Source organism: Aethina tumida, chromosome 4 (genome assembly GCF_024364675.1).
Source record: "Aethina tumida isolate Nest 87 chromosome 4, icAetTumi1.1, whole genome shotgun sequence".
In the NCBI taxonomy this organism is placed as follows: domain Eukaryota; kingdom Metazoa; phylum Arthropoda; class Insecta; order Coleoptera; family Nitidulidae; genus Aethina; species Aethina tumida.
This window is the reverse complement of record NC_065438.1, coordinates 24677132-24695819: the sequence shown is the minus strand read 5'-3', so window position 1 is coordinate 24695819 and position 18688 is coordinate 24677132. Positions and strand designations below refer to the sequence as shown.

Below are 18688 nucleotides of genomic sequence, written 5' to 3'. Positions count from 1 at the left end.
TTAACGATATGTATTGTAGAATTGCAAATAATACACAAATTAATTATCTGAAATATTGTAATACCATTATTATTATGTTCGACTCCACACAAATGTTTTAATAATTACAGTTAGAAATTTGCAAAACATGCATTTTAAAAACACATTAACGTCCATATTTACAAATTAATTAATTAAAATTGAAAACCCCGTATTTTAATTCTAACCTATTTAAACTGTGCGCCATTTTAATATGATTTTAGTAGTAATGGATTTTGTAATTTGAAATTACATGAATTTCTATTTATAACCTAAATTAATATTCAGCCAATATTATTTTTAGATAAATAAATATATAAATACATAATTCTCATTAATTTAAATCGCTTATTGTTTAGTGCATTTGCTAAACTAACGTTATTAATGCATAATATACCTAAAATAATATTACTAATAATTAACTAAATATACTGTTTATTCGGTGGAATTAATATAAATTAAATTAACGATATGAAATCGGTTTCGTAATATTCAATATTTATTTGTAATTAAGAAGGCAATTTGGATCAGAAAGTACTCCGAAAGTTCTTCGAATTCACTTTATAATGTAAATTCAATTAAATATTCCCGAGCAAAAATCGCAGACGAAGTAAATCAAGAATCTTTCTTATCCATACGAATAAAAACGTAGTTAATTATACATTTTCTTTTAAATCTGAGCAGTAAAATCATTTGCCTTGTTGTTCTCGCATAATTTTAATCATGCTAATGCATGTTTTGAACGTCTAAAAATAAATATCATTTACTATTCCATTTAGGTCTATTACTAAATCGGGCATTTTTATTCCTTTTATCGCTATGGAAATTAAATAAGCAATTCTCTTTGGTATAACCGTATTTGGTTTCCAGTCACTAAATATTTACACTCGAAATCCACTTTAGAAAACTGTATTGCTAGTCTTATCGTTACACTTTTTTTCTTACAGAGCAATGCTAATATTATATCAGTGATTCTTGAAGTAAAATATTATTTCTGATTTACACAATTGAAACGCCATTATAAAAAAGTTTACAGTCACGCGATAAGTAAGAAACCCCATACCTCATTGAGGGTTTACAACCATTGATGGTTATCCGGACAAGAACACATGTAAAAATATTAATAAGCCACTTTTTCGCTTATAAATGTTAATGATATTTATTTTTTTCCACACAGAAAAATCCCAGGGCAATTTGTCAGATTGTTCCACGTTCACGATTTAAAAGTCTGTCGTGTTGATTGATAACGTGACATGAGAGAGGAAAAACAGAATAAGAGTTGTGTGTACAATTTAGTGAAACATCACCATTTCTTTGAAAACTATGAAGTTTAGAAGTGGTTTTTCTTGTTTTTCTTTTCAATGAAGATTTATGGTTATAATTATTATTAAAATGTATTAATATTGTGAAAATATGACAGATACAGTTAATACAGGTTCACATTTATCTGATTATTTGAAACAAACAATTATTCAAAACTTTTGCAAGTTCTAAAGAAGATTGGAAATTTGAATAGTCCAAATATGAAATTTTTGAAATAAAAATATAATCTCCTTCAAATTAATTTATTTTAATATGAATCTACAATTTTTGCATACACTTTGGAGTTACATGTCACTCTTATTCGAAACTGTAAATTTACTAGAAATATTGTGTTTGATAAAGATTATAAATCTGAATGGTACAGTAAAAATAGTAGTAATCTAGAATACAATCTCCTGTCTACTTTATGAAGTTTTGGGATCGTCCTTTTTATTTCCATGAAATATTATACACTAAAAAATAATTTTTATGTAAGTATTTATGTTACATTAGTCAAAGTAAGAATTTATTATATTAAATTGGAAAAAAACTTTTATAGGGCTATTTAATAATTTTGAAAGAAGGATTTAATGTAAAAATTATTCATTTTAATATGTATATATGTTAGCTTACATCATCATCCTCAACGATGAACCGATGCAACGTGCTCATCTATTTTAACTATTTTGTTACATTAGATCATTGAAACTATAAACAGATCAGTTTTTAGCAAAGAACAAAGCCAGTTAAATTTTAGAGGTCGAAGGTTAATGTATGTTTATTGTAACAAAGTGTATTATTGTGAATTTAGAACTAAAAAGACACTAATCTATAATATATAATATTTGTCTATTCTATGAAATAAATAATTTTTATTTTAATATTTACGTTATATCTAGAAACATGTTCTTGGGTGTAATATCTATATAATTTTAAAACAAAGAAGATGGATGAAATATTATCCACTAAAAAATAATTTTTTCATAAATATTTGCCTTACAGTTTTTAATAGTTAAACTAAGAAACTATTAAAATTGAAAAAAAAATCCTGAAAACTATTTAATTAGTATATAATTTTAAAATTAATTAGTGTTATATGTATGTTCAATATTTGTCTACTTTATGAAATTTTCAAATGACATTTTATTTGGATGAAGAATTATGCAGTAATAATAATTTTTATTTTAATATTTTCATTACAGTTAATAATAAATATGTTATCAAAGTTAAATTAAGCCTAGAAACAACAAAATGTTGATTTACTAGAAATAATTATGGATTATTTACGTCATTTACTTAAAATTTTAAACATATTTAATAAAGGTAGTAAATTATTAAAATTTTAAATTGAAAAAGCCCTGAAAACTGTTATTTGATAATACAGAAATAAGGAAATAATCTTAAATTTTTTTATTATAATATGTGTATACAATATTTTGTGTACTCTATAAAATTTTCATTTATTTTTTATTTAGATGAAATTTTTATTAATTTCATTAATACATAATAAATAAATTATTAATATTAAAATGAGCTTAGACACATGCTTTTAAATATACAAATCACTTTTACTCAAAAATGTATATTTATTAGAAATATTTATCAATAATATTCCCCAAAATGTCGATTTACTACAAAAGTTTATAAAATTATTTGTATTATTTATTTAAAATTTTAGACTTATATGATAAAGAGGGCAAATTTAAATAATGATATGAAATTATTATATTTTTTGAAAAAAAAAAAACAAAACAAAGTTTAAAAATAAGAATACAATTCTTTAAAATTAATTTATTATGATATGTATATATAATTTGTATTAACATGTTTCCATATGTTTTAAAATTATATTAACAAAGTATTTTACATACATATTTATGATTACAGTTAATAAAAAACATATTATTAATGTTAAAATGAAACTAAAATATTGATTTTAAATATCGAACATGTTCATTGATTGCAAATTTTTATAAAATTCTTTGAATAATTGACTGATAATTTTAAATATATTTGAAAACAATTGTAATTGATCATTAATCAAAAATTATTCATTATTTTTAAAATAGACCTAGAGAAGTGATTTTAAATATATATTTTTATGAATGAATGCATATAAATTTTATAAGAGTATTTAAATTTTTTATAAAAAAAATAAGAAATTTTGATTTAAACAGTTAAAATCAAAAATTATTATTAAATTCAAAGTATAATCTCTCTTTAAAATTAAATTATTTTAGTATATTAATTCTTATTATGTACAATAATCAATAACTTTCTTCCTCGAAATTTTTTATGTTTATAGAAAAAAGTAAGTAATTTAATAAATAAAAAACATTACATTAAAATTGAAAACTTTTTTGAGTAACTGTAATTTATGAGACCATAATTTTAAAATAAATTTTAATATAATGGTACACTACCACACACAAAAAAATTAGCAATGTGCAGAGGCACACAGTAACTTAAATAATTATGTTCCATTGAATAATAAGTATTATTTCATTGATCTGTGAACCCAATTCCAACGTTGTGACTGTTAAAATGTAAAAAAAAAAAACATTTCGTAAAATTAATTTCAAGGCGTCTATATAATGGTTTTTGAAATAGGAAAATTTTACGACACCTACATTCTGATTTATTATTTGTCTTCTTTATCAACCAAGCCCATTCCAGCAAACAAACATCTGCTGCCCAACCGTGTAGGAATATTGATTAGATTGAGACGTAATAAAAAGTGGAGTTGACTTTTATTGGCGCATTAAACAACGGCAAACTTAATTATGCACATGCCGGACCATAAACATGTTCCGCCCCACATAATGACCGATACTGAAAATTTCATGACCGAAATTGAATTTAAAAACGGGGTTGAATTATGACGGCCGCAACGGCTGCGGATGCCGAACGGAATGGGGAAGGTATTTATTTTCCAAAGGGGTCGGTTACTTTTTTACCTTTTTAATTTGGAAAAGCTCAATTTCCTTCAACTATTTATCATATCGCGATCCGTTCGGATGCCTGTTTTTATTTGCAATTGACCTAAATGAAACAAAAACAGAACGGGGCTATCGATTTCCGAAACTAATGGACTCGAACGGGATTTTATGCACAAAGAAACAGCCATCCGCAAAATAAAATACATTCGGAGGAGTTTCAGTTAAATGGGGAAACCGGAAATTACATATGAAATTTAAGGGCCGTTATCTTCGACACATGATTCTGTAACTGAATTTATCTGGATTTATTGCATAAATTTATTTTTAACAACTTCACATATTTAATATTATTAATGGTAATTTCGTATGTGTTACGAGAGTCGAAAGGATCAACATTTATTTCATTTCAATTTAAAATGTAACTGAATTTATATTCTTTCATTTCCTCTTAAACTGAATATAACCTTTTAATATACTTTTATATTCTATATAAAATAGAATTGCAATAGTGTTTGAATATAACGTGTATGTTTAGTAAAGAAGAACCAAATTTATATTAAATGTTTTTATTTTTAATATTTTTTTAAATTTATATTCTTTCTTATTAATGTAAAATATAGTGACAATATAGTTCTTAAACTAAACAACATATTTTTAATTTTTATATAAAATCAAATTAAATTTCTCTTTAAAAACCTATGTCTGCCTTTTAAAAAAAAAACAAAAATTATAACAAAATTACAAAAATATATATTTTATTATTTTTAAGGTTTTTAAACACATATTCATTCATTCATTTCATTTTAATAAATAAATAAATATATTTTTCAAAGTAAAAAATATATATTTATATATAAAACAGAAATAAAAAACAAAAATTGCATTATATATACTTCATTAATTTTTAAATATTTTCAAATATTTATTTCATTTTGAAATTAATAAAATACATATTTTATTGAAAGAAAAATTACATTATATATTATTATCTATTAGATGCTTTACAATCGTTTAATTTCATATTGTTTCATTTTAATATATAATTAACGGACCATATATCTTCAATATTTTATTTTAAATTTAATTAAATAATTAACCTTTGTAAAAATATATTTTTAATATTAAATAAAAAAATAATAAAATAATTATTTTATACAAATATATGTTTAAAAATGTTCAGATGTGAAAGCTTAATGTATGTAATTAATTACATTCAATATTTAAAGATATTTAAATACATATTTTTCATTTTAAAAAGTTTTTGTATACCAATCGAAAACCGTTTGATGTGACTAAAGTAAAAGTCCAGTAGGACCAAAGGCTTTCCAATCGATATATCTTTTTAAGGTAAAAATATATTTATATATTATATATGAAAGAGAATTTAAAAGTTACCTAAACCCAAATATGTACATTTATGTAAAAAGTGAAAACGAAAATTACATTTGATGTATTTATAATAATTTTTAAATTAAACATAATTTTTTAGATTATATAAAATAGGCTTTATATACAGCCTAAACCTAACAGTATAAATAATTATATTTGAATAGTGAAAGGAAACATTACATTCAATTTTATGTAAATGAATATAAATATAAAAAACATGTATTTATATTCTAAATATATGTTTAAAAGGTTTTTATTAAAGTTTTTAAAATACTACAAACATATTTAACAGTTTTTTTTTTCTAATTTTTGTGCACCAATTATAAAATATATTTTGTACAAAATTTTTATTGGACTGGATGTTTAACACTCAAATTCGCAAAATTTAAAAGCTTTCTTTTTAATATGTTTTATGCTGCTGTTAAATACAAAAATATCAAAAAAATATCAATAATGGTAATCCATTTTACTTATTTTACTATGGTAAACATCATTTAATTAATTAAAACATATTTGACACTAATTTATGCGATTTGACATATGTTAAATATTGCTCAATAAAAACAAAAAATACATTATACGTATTTATATTAATTTTTAAATAATTTTCAATTCATAAACATTCATTTCAACTTAAAAAGTATCTAACTACATTTTTTAAAGTATTTTTATATATTATATAAAAAAATGTGAAAGAAAGTTTAAATTAATAATACATAAATTAATATAATTTCATTTTAGAAAGTAATTAAATCTTATTTAATCTGTTTAAATTAAAAAAAATATATGTTTAGGTATTATGTCTGGATTAAAAATAAATTAATGTTTAAATACAAATATGTATGTTCGAGAGTAAAAGCAAATATTATATTATAAATATTTTCTTAAATTTTATTTAAATTTAAAAAAGGAACTGAAAATAAATATAGAAAAACATATTTTTTCATATTAAATAAATATTGCTTCATTCATTTTTAAAGATTATTAGAATATTACAAACATTTTTACAGCTATTTATGTGTTTATGTAGCAAATATAAAATATGTTTTACACAAAACATACATTAATGAATATTAAAAATGCGTGAAACATGTGTACGAATTTTTGATTTTTGACTTTTCATACTAGTTTAAAAAAAATAATCGTGTTCAATGGAACTGATTATTAAAATTTCCCATTTACTAACGTGCCACTTGTGGTACACGTTTTAATATTTGGTATTTCTTTAGTACATTCAAAAAAATTAAATTATTTTTATTTTCATATAGTAAATGTTACTAGATATGGTAACACACAAACTCACATAATTTATTTTTTATTAATGTTTATTTTATACGTATTTGGTTAGTATATTAAAATTTGTTTACATTTAATGTTAATTCCATTTTCCTTATTTAACTCTGATAAACACTTCATTTAATTAATTTAGTGGCGAATATATTTATTTAGCTTAAAACATATATTTGATATTAATTTATGAGATTTGATTTAATATTCTCAGTGACAAATAAATTGCAACACCAAGAACGGGGTGTACAAATTTAATATTGTCTTGGTAAAACATAGATGTTAGAACAGGAAGTAAACGATTAAAATTTTGTAATGTGTGGTATAGGTTTAAATATATCTCTCTATCTTTTTAAAGTAAAACAGGATATTTATAAAAATATGTTCACAATGTAAAGCAAAAATTAAGTTATATACGTTTTATTAATTTTTTTAAGATTTTTAAATATATATTCTTCATGTCATTTTAAAATTTAATCAATTTCTTTTTAAAATAAAAAGTATATTTATTTGTATATATATATATATATATATATATATATATATATATATATATATATATATATATAATAGAATAAAAATTCTACTTATATACAAGTATATACGTTAAAAAAATGAGGGCAAAAATTACAACATATATCACTTATTTTTTTTTTTATTTATATTCTTTCATTTCATTTTAAAATATTGCATAAATACAATTGTATGTCTGAGAATAATTACATTCTATAATTTTATTTATTTTTAAATATGTTTAAAACTTCTTATATCTTTTTTGTGTGGCCGTAATAAAATATTTTCTATAAAATTTACATCAATTAATTTTAAAAATGTATGAAACATGTGTAAGAGTTGTTGATTAAGAAATTTATTCTGGTGCTACAAACATATAAAAATTCTCATTGAACTTTATAAAAAATAAATGTGTTCAAAGGAAATGATTATCAAAATTTCGCATTTATTGCCATACCACTTGTTTTAGTATTTGATATTTTCAAGTTCAATCATAAAAATCAAATTATTTTCACTTTGATGTCGCAAATTTACGAGTGTACCGGATGTTTAACACTCAAATTCGCAAAATTTAAAAGCTTTCTTTTTAATATGTTTTATATTTGACTACCGTCAAACACTGAACAATATTATTTTTTATTTATTTAAGTTGTATTTTATACGTATTTAGGTTAGCCAATTAAAATTCGTGTTCGTTTAAGGGTAATTCCATTTCTTTATTTAACTGTGGTAAACTCTTCATTTAATTAATTTAACAACGGTTGAATAAATGCATTTAATCATTTATTTAACTATATATATATATATATATATATATATATATATATATATATATATATATATATATATATCAGACGAAGACATTTTGGTGAAATCATGTTTTTATAATTTTATTCGAAACATAAACAATTTTAGAAGAATGAGAAAAATTATGAGCTCCAATGACGAAACATTTTAAACTTTTCGTAAATTTAATTAATTAAACTTTATCACTAAGAATTGTAATAATAACAGTTAACAAAAACTAAATAGTAATATTAATGTTTTTCTAGAAATGTAAGAAAATTTTTATTTTGAGCATTATTAAACTATTAATATATAATTACTAAGTAATTTGTTATATATGCTATTTTTATTACTAGTATATAGAATACTGATTATATTTTTTTTTTTAATTGAAATACAAAATATCATTTTAACAATAAAACTTTATCAGTTCAACCTAACATTATTTATTAAAATTGTAATAAAAATAAATGTAGTGTTTTAGTAAATGGTTTATTATTTATTTAATAAAAAATATGTATAATATTTACTTTAATTCCAATAATTTTTATTTGTGCATACACATTTATAGCTATAAAAGCAGGCGTATTAAATTCTAATAAAGTGCATTGTTTGCTGTTTCACTGGCTTTTACAATATTTGCTTTACATAAATTTCCCAGTGAATTTTGTGTACAGTATCATTAATGTTTTTGATATTTAATGAAGATAAAAATTTTATGTATGTTTCAGGAATTGAAAATATGTTCAAACAACTCTACATGTTTCTCTATACTAAATGTACAAAATAATTTAAAACACTTGTATGCATATTTTTTATGACATCCTTAATATTTATTTAATAATGTTTAAAACAGTATTAAAAAAATAATATGATATACAAATACAAGACTATTATGGCATTTATATTTTAAATTACATTTACCAGAATTTTTATTAAATAATTTTCTCGTACATAGTATATTTTCCAGCGTAATAACCTTATACATGTAAAGTACATAAAAATTACTTTTTTTGCCTATAAATCAAATATAAAATATAATCCTCGGTATATTAATGTAAAAAATAGGTAAATCAGCCCGGATATTTAATTAAAACATATTTTCACGCCGCTATACTTTAGGTAGTTTTGTTAAAAAAATACTCCCCATTTAATTTTGATTTAATGCCGTGCGTGTCGACTGAATACGGCACAATCTAGATTACGTATTGAAAAAGTTAACACTTGTTTAATTATAATTTACCATCTAAAAAATATACGAGTTAATTATTTTTACGTTTACGGACTTTTAAAAACGGGTCGGGATGTTTAATTTAATTAATGTTTGTTTATAAATACGGAATCTGTGCACGAGCGAAAGTATTCGAGTTATTCGGAACGCGTGCGTCTGGAATTTAATTAAAAAAATAATAATATTTTCGTTACCTGTAAAATTCCGAAGGCGCATTAAAATGCCCGATCAAAAAATTGATCGAAGCTTAAATACGCTAATGGAAAAGTAAAAATGTGGAAATAAAAATCTAAATGGGACGTTAAGCTTGTGAATTTTAACCGTTAATATAATAAAAGGGGTATTTTAGTCCGCAAGGAAAGGTTGAGGGTAAAATGGATTTGTAATTAAAATTTGTAGCGGAATTTGAAAAAAAAAAAATTTAAGTGTCTGTCATATTTTACGAGAAAAATAGTATTATGTTTTAAAATAACCGTAATATTATGATCAACATTATTAAATATTACTTACCCAATCAATAAACTATTGACATTTGTTAAATTTCAAAACACATCTGAAAATAAAAAGAAAATTTTAGTTAAATTTTATGATCTATATAATATAACATATATGTATAATAATATATATAATAATACAGAGTGATCTATCAAATTAATTCATTAGAAGTATATTTTGAGTGTATACACAAATAAATAAACAAAACTAAATTTCTATGAAAACACTTAACACCTAAGACACATACTATTTAAAAATTATATTTCTTTATTTCTAACGCCGCGATAATTCGTTTGTAAAGGGTGTCTTGGTACGTTGCCTGTTTGGCTTCTCTGTTCTGCTCTACTCTGCATTCGTCCTCCGAGCACGAAGCTTTATACTCTGACCGACCGTTCCAGGATATTCGCCAATATTCCCGATTCATCTAGTTGCGCCCGATCTCGTAGAACTGAACTGTCACCATATAAAATTAAGACAGAATTCCATAACTATTATTTTGGAATTTTATAGAATATTATGGGCCTCTTGCACTTTGAATCATTTTTCTATCTTCTGTTGTCTTCGAGATTTTTAATTTTGTATAAGTTTCACACTTGATATGATTAATTAATTCGTCTGTAATACTAATAATTGTATTATTCAAAAGCTCTTGATTGGGAAACAGATTACCAAGAAAACTATCCTATCAGAAGCTATTAATAATTTCGAATAGAACTGCTACAACATTTTTGCACTTGTTTATGAATAATTTTATTCGATATGTAGAATACCCTACAGCTAAAATAAATATTTCTATAAGTATTCACTCGATTTATGGAGTATATTTCAGTATATTAATAGTAAGAAAAATTTATGGTAGTTCCATTTGAAATACTTGTATTTCTAGATAGTTGTTGAAAGTTATGAAGGTTGTTGGATTTAATTGTGAAAACAGATATCAAAGATCCTGTTTAATATTTTAAAACATTATTAATGGTTACTTGTTTATTAATATGTATTAGACTGTTCCAAAAAAAATCGACAAATTTTTTTTTTCTTATTTATATCAAAAATCTTGTTGGAAATGGTAAAAAAAATACTGTGAAAGTTACAGCTCTTAATATTAATGGTGAGATCGTTAATTTTAATTTCCCGTTTAAATAACACGGTGTTCTCTTGGATTTTGAAATTTTTTAACTCTCGTTAGAAAACAATAAGTGTTTCATGAAAAATAAAGAGCAATTACAATACTTATTGCTAATTATAAGTGAATACAGAAAAAAATTGCCAAATTGTAGTAAAAGTCTGTTATTGTAACGATATATACTACTTTGATTATAATAAACAATCAATTTTTTAGTAAAAATCTATTTATTTAAATAAAATGCTTAATTTTAAGCAGTAAAATAACATGTATTTAATAAAATTTTTAGTTTTCAGCAGGTAACTTATGATCTGTAAAAAATATCAGAAACTTTTTCGGAGATAAATTATAGGAAATTGAATTCTCTACAAAAAATGTCATCATATAAAATTTTCCCATAAAGTTGATGATTGCGTCAGAAAATGAAAAAAATATCAAAATTTTAAATCAATCCAACTTTAATGTTAAATAACTTTTGAAAAAATGAATATATCAAAAATCTGTAAGAGACATTTTTTGTTTTGTTTTGATTATTTTGAAATATTATCTCTAACGAGATTTAAAAAATTTCAAAATCCAAGAGAACACCGTTCCTGTGTTATTCAAACAGGAAATTAAAATTTACGATGCGGCACCTCTTAAAATTAATATTAAGAGCTGTAACTTTCACAGTATTTTTTTTACCAACAAGATTTTCGATGTAAATAAGAAAAAAAATTTGTCGATTTTTTTGAAACAGTCTAATATGTGTCATAAAAAACTTTTACAATTACAACATTACAAATGTTAGTAATATAAACATTTTAATTAAAATAAAATAAATATTTCAAAAACAAATGAAAATAGAGAAACGAGTTAATATTCAATAAGATCAAAATTTTACGTATAATTCATTTGAAAAAACTGACAACTTGAAAAAGTCAGTAAACGACATTTTTTCTTGTTTTCTAGGCAAATAAAAAATGAATTAATCGAGTCATACAATATCAGTATGCCTAATAGAACAATCATTGAACAAAACTTGTAAGGAAAGAAATCATTGGAATCAAATAGAATATTCGCACAAGACTAAAAGTTAAATGTATTAATTATCCTGTAGAATTTTGGCGAAGTGTACTTTGGAATGGTGAATTCAGATACACTACAAAAATTTTGAAACCTGGCGAAGAAAAAGTTTTGGTTTGGTGTGGTAAAAATTATTTGTAAAATATCGTATACAGGTACGTCATAAGATATGTAATGGATGGATAATTTATCATTTATATGGATTTTTATGTATGAAACTAATACGAAGCACACATCCAAAGTTGTTAAAAGATAAAAATATTGAGATTTTTGAGTGGCCACTAAAAGTCTGTATAAATTATTTAACAAATATATATTTGTCTAACGTGTTATGATTGTGAAGAAAGCGTACAGTGCATATTAAAATATAAAATATTTTGACTGCATTTAATTTGAGGTATACGTTTTCTAATAAAAGTTAAAATAGAAATGTGTGCTATTTCTCTGGCCACAATATTCTTGAAATATAAGATATTTTAAGTCACGTCAGAATATTTCATCTATAACATGTTTTAGAAAAAAAAAATTGGGTCAAAATGTACAAATTTTATGTGAGTGTTCTGCTTTCAAATAGGCCACACTGTATACAAATAATATTTTTCATTGACTTATTTCTTCTTTTTTAAGTGAAAGTTGATCGTTCATAATTATATTTTATTATTTTACTCTTAAATGTTCAATGAAAATAATTTCTATTGTCAAAGTCATTATGTTTAATTAAATATTATTAATATTATATTATAAATATTTGATTCTGAGACCATTTTTTAATGATTAATACTCGAATAATTACTAAAACGCCATCACTGGAGACGAGCCCAAGAAACAAACTCCGTAAAGTTCGTAAGACGTTTAATACTCAATTAAAAATTAAACAGGTTTAAAAACGTGAGAACCGATCAATACCGTATTTTGAGTGTAGGGCCCTACAGCATCAAGAAATCAAGTTAATCAGCAGTGCATTCGCAGTGCCGAACTTTGACCCGTCCGACGTGGTTTTGGTCACATCCACGTACCCCTGACCTACTAGGGTACCTACTTTTGAAGGTCGCTCTCCAAGTATTAAGTTGTGCGAATCAATAAATGAAATTAGGTTCTCAGTTTATATAACTTGTAACTTAATTTTCTTAACTTTGCTTTTAAAAAATACAGTTTTAAATATGTGAGTGAACTTTCTCCCCTTATTTAATTTGTCGATTGTCTAAAAATTTTTTAATCATATTCTTTTCTAGTTCTGAAATTGTTTAGTATCTCTAATTAAAAATTTATGAATATGAAAATAACACTAAGAATATTTCATTTTAGTAACAAAACTAGAAGACAAATTTTTCTTTCATGTTCTCTGTCGAGAACTTACATATTTTTCAGCCATATAATTTATTTATAAATATAGAACTGTTTGGACTCTCTAAACAAAAAATATTTAATTATGGGTTAGATCAATTATAAATTTGAACTTACTTCATCTAATACAGAGAATTTCATTTTAGTTGGCAAAATTTTATATGTTCACAAAATTCAATTTAAAGTAGATAACAAATTTTTCTTTTATGTTCTTTGTCGAGTTTTTAAATATTTTTCAAATAAATATTTATTTATAAATCTAGAATGGTTTTCACTTTCTAAATAAAAAATTATTTAATATGAGTAAGATAAATAAATAAATAATTTTGAAAGTAGTACAATAAGCATTTCATTTTAGTTGAAAAAATTTTCTAAATTGGTTAAATTATTATTAAAAAAATTCAATTTAAACCAAAAGACAAATTATTCTTTTATGTTCTTTGTCGAAAATGAAACAGTTTTCCACGAATTTTATATTTATTTATAAATCTGGAATGGTTTTCACCTTCTATATAAAAAAGTATTTAAACATAAGTAAGATAAATAATAAATTTGTACGTACTTCACCTACTTTAAGTACTACAAAGAATATTTCATTTTAGTTGGAGAAATTTTATAAATTGGTTAAAGTTATTATTAAAAAAAAATCATTCATTCTTTTATGTTCTTTGTCGAGAATTAAACATTTTTCAACGAAATTCATATTTATTTATAAATCTAGAATAGTTTTCACTTAATAAATAAAAAAATATTTAAACCTAAGTAAACTCAATTATAAATTTGAACGTATTTCATCTACAGAAAGTAATACAAAGAATATTTCATTTTAGGTGACAGGTGATTTTCTGTGTTGGATATAAAATCAATTTAAGACAATTTTTTGTATCCTCTGTCGGGAACTTACATATTTTTCAACGCAATTCATTTTCATTTGTAAATATAGGTTTGTGTACATTCTCTAATTAGAAAATTATTTAAACCCAAGTTTAATTTTGAACAGGGCTCACCTATTGATCGTGAAACAAAGAGTGTTTCACATTGGTTACCAAAATCTTCTACTTATCACACTTCGGTAAATATTTGGGCCAGTAATTGTGTCGTAATCCGTAATTAAATTCATTATGATTAAAATGAAACGAGGCAATAAAGGTACACCGCCACCGAACCATCTGAATTCATAATTACAATAAAATCGTAGCCGAGGCGTCGCTATAAAATTATAATAGAAGACAAATTGTTTACACCGACGAATGCTAAATATGCAGGAAACTTAATACCCAGAAACCCTGCTGTAATTTAGTTACCTATACAAATTATGTTAGCGACAATAAAGACGGTTTGGTTACTTAGAGGTGCAACTTTTAATTAATTAAATGAATATGCATTTATAGAATCCTACAACAAGAAATTTCACATTTAGGTCAAAGTAAATCTGCTCAAGTTTATTTAATTCCCCAAAGTAAATTTAACTTGAATACCAGATTCACGACGTTCTGCTTCTTAAATATTTTATCGGGAGATTGCGGATGTTGCTGACGAAATTGTAATTAGCCCCAATTTCATTAATGATATTAATGAAAAAGTGGAAAAATCCCCCGGAGAGCACGGGGCCTGGAAAATATGTAAAAAAAGTATTCTTAATCGTCGGTAATATTAATTAGAAGCTTAGGCCGTATAATTAAGAAGATGTAGGGTTGTTTTCGTTATTAAAATGCAGTAGGGAAAAAGGAAAGTGGTGTATTGATAAAAGCATGTTGAACTTTGAGACCAAAAGAGGTAATACATTTCCTATTTAACGAGCAACCACTGTGCTACCTGATGTTTAGTTTGTTCCTGCTGGCAAACTTTTTTCTGATATTTATTTTCTTGCCATTATGCGAACCGGGAATTTAATAACCTAAAGCCTTTAATAAGTGAGATAGGATATAATAAAATATTTATTATTAGATAAAGTTTTCCCAAGCCACAGAATTTTGTTGATAGTTTCTTCAGAAGTTTATTACTGATAAGGTTTTAAAGAATATTACTTTAATTAAAGTTTATCTGTCTTTTGTTCAATATGTTCCACATATTCAAGAACTTTTAAAGAATATAATATTCATATCAAAATAATCTAGAATTTTATTTTATTATTAATAATACGCATATATATATATATATATATATATATATATATATATATATATATATATATATATATATATATATATATATATATATATATAAGATATTAAAGATTTTAATGAATATTTCTCTAATTAAAGTTTGTATATTTTGTTTACACAAATGAGGATAATCAGTAACTAAACTGACTAAAATTATAGTTCACAAATAACTCTCTTTATCAATGAATCAGGAATAATAAAAAAAGGTAAAGCTGATATTTCCCACACATTGTTATAAAATTTTTAATAAAAATATTTTAATTAAAAAAACTACGCATTTTTATTACTGTTTTTACATATTATCAAACTCATTTAAAGAATAATATTTAAATTCAAATATGTCATAGTTTTTATATATTTTTAACAAAAACATTCTTTAACAACAACAACAATACATATTTATTTAAGGTATTAGTCGATATATTATCACTAACTTTTAGACAATAATATTTATATTAAAATATATATATTTTTTATATATTTTTATATTTTAAATAATGTTATTTTAACTGTAGTTTATTTATTCTAATTTTACAAATAAGTATGACATACACATATTTATTTGGCAGTTTTCACTATCTTTAAAATAATAATAGTACATTTTTTATTTTTAAAAAATATTAATTTAATTAATACTTATATAATTTATTATAGTTCACAAATAACCATTACTATAATATTACGAAGATATTTGAAAGGATATAATATTTAAATTTTATATATTTGTAAAGATTTTAATATTTTAGTTTAATTATAGATAATATATTGAGTTCACAAATCAAATTAATCAATAACTAAATTAACTAAAAAAGTTTATTGTTTACAAATACCTATTTTTTAATAACAATTATTGGTTATTTGAAATAATGATATTGTCAATAATAAATAAGGTACAATTGTATTTAAATCATCTGCTACGTTTATCAATGTGAAATGTGTCATTTAAAATAAATTTTATCTAATGTTTACTTTTATTATTGATTAAATACTAGAAAATTAAATAAATACCTTTTTATTAGACGAACCAATTAATTTATACATTAAACAAATAACTGATAGTTTTTTATGATTTGTTAATTTATTTTTTATCCACTTACTAGTGATGATAATCAGTAATTAACTTAATTGGTGTAGTATTATTTTAATTTCTGTATTCTAATAGATCCATTTTAAATTAAGTTAACTTCTATTTATTTGGAAGATAAAGAATTTTAAATGTGTAATAGGCTTAAAAATATAAAAACATAAAATACACTTTACTATAAAAATTTGAATAGTAAAATTAATTAAAAAAATGTTTTAAAATATCTATTAAGTTATTTAAGTGTATTTTCATATTAAACAATGTAATATTTTCATTTTTTGGTAAAATCAACATGTTTCCAATTCCAAACAAATTACCCTATTGATTTCCAATCACGTGAGCAACATCGAAAAAGTTTGACCCTGTACACAACACAATATTGTGATATGATATCATGTGGAAACTTTGAATCGAAACTTTTTTAAAACTGCTGTTTTGAACTATTTGTACGGATGAATTATTTAAACTCGTATGGAACGTTTGTAATAGTTTACTCGGCAATACTACGAAGTTAAATGAAAACAGACGAATAAAACGCAACGTGGAATAACTGAAAATGACGTGCAGCTCGTACAAAACTTTTCTTAAATGCAATAATATATCGTGCAAGGTGATATTATTACATTGTCTCCTATCTAAGAGACGTTAAAAATGACAATAAAATATTTTGTGCGATTAAAACCGATGCGATCGGACGGTGAATAATTAAAATGACGGACCGATGACGTAACGACACCATTATACAATTAAAGGGGGTACAAAATAAATAATTAGTGCGCCGCCTTCGGCGATTTCAGCGTTGGGAAATAAAGATGAACCCATTAGTGGTGTTCCCTATTAAGACACACGTCAACAATGGCGTCGCTTTCCTCATTTGCTTTTTGTTCGACGAAAACTCCTTCCCTTTTTCTATTCTGTTTTATTACGTCGTATAATGCGACAGTGACATAAGAAAATGCTCTTCCCTTTATGAATTTTATATAAAGCAGAAACCAGCGCCAAAATGTTCCGATAAGATAAAATCGATGTGGGAGTTTACAAATATGAGTGACTAACGAGCCACAATGTTGACTAATGGTATACAACGGTAAAAATGGGAATGGGAATTCGATTCAAGTGAGAAGATGTGTTGGACACGTGTCAAACATTTATTTAAAACTGAGATATAAAAGATATTCCTTTACCAATTTATACTGAGAGTACGCAAACGTTTTACAATAAGTTGTTGACTAAAGATTTTTTTTTATTTTTTTAAATCCTGTTTTAGAAATGAAATCGTCAAAATGTATTATACTTACACTTACACATAATTATAACAACTTATTAAATATATTAAAAATATGAGCTTATATAGCAACTTTTTACTTTAATTGCTCTTTGTGAATTTAAATTCATTAGCATACTTCTGCATAGTGAAACATGGTAGACGTTCAATTATGCTATGGCGATCTTGTAAACTGATTTACAATGGTGGAAAAAAACTATGGAATATTTATTTACTTGTTACAAATATTTTCCCTTATCTGTTGCATTTATGAACATAATTTATGGTTCATTAATCACAATGATCATTATATTCACAGGTGATTATTATTATTTTTAATAAAAAATGAAATTAATCTGACAAAAAGTATGGAATCTTTTATTAATATTCATAAAAAATAACAATAACTAAAATATTTCAATAATTTATATAATCTTTGGCTTCTGTTACTGTTTGGCATCTTTTAGATATAGAATCTATCAGTGAAGAAATTCTTGTTTACTTTTAATGTTTTTTACCGGATGAGATGTATACTACTTTCCAAAGATGCTCAATAGAATTTAGATCGGGCAACTGAGACGGCCGTTCAAGCACAGTTAAGTTTTTTATTAGAAAACACTGTTTTAGAATTTTAGACGTATTTGGGATCGTTGTCTTGTTGATATATCCAATTAAATGACATT

The 18688-nt window shown here is 23.4% G+C and overlaps 1 protein-coding gene across 1 annotated transcript in view; it reads right to left on the bottom strand.

The window, feature by feature from the left end:
• Nucleotides 1-18688, bottom strand: part of LOC109599848 (acetylcholinesterase-like) — a 148370-nt gene that overhangs the window by 61766 nt on the left and 67916 nt on the right. The window contains exon 2 of the mRNA XM_049966408.1: nucleotides 9976-10018. The gene's annotated coding sequence lies outside the window, so the exon portion shown is untranslated. The remainder of the gene's footprint in view (nucleotides 1-9975; nucleotides 10019-18688) is intronic.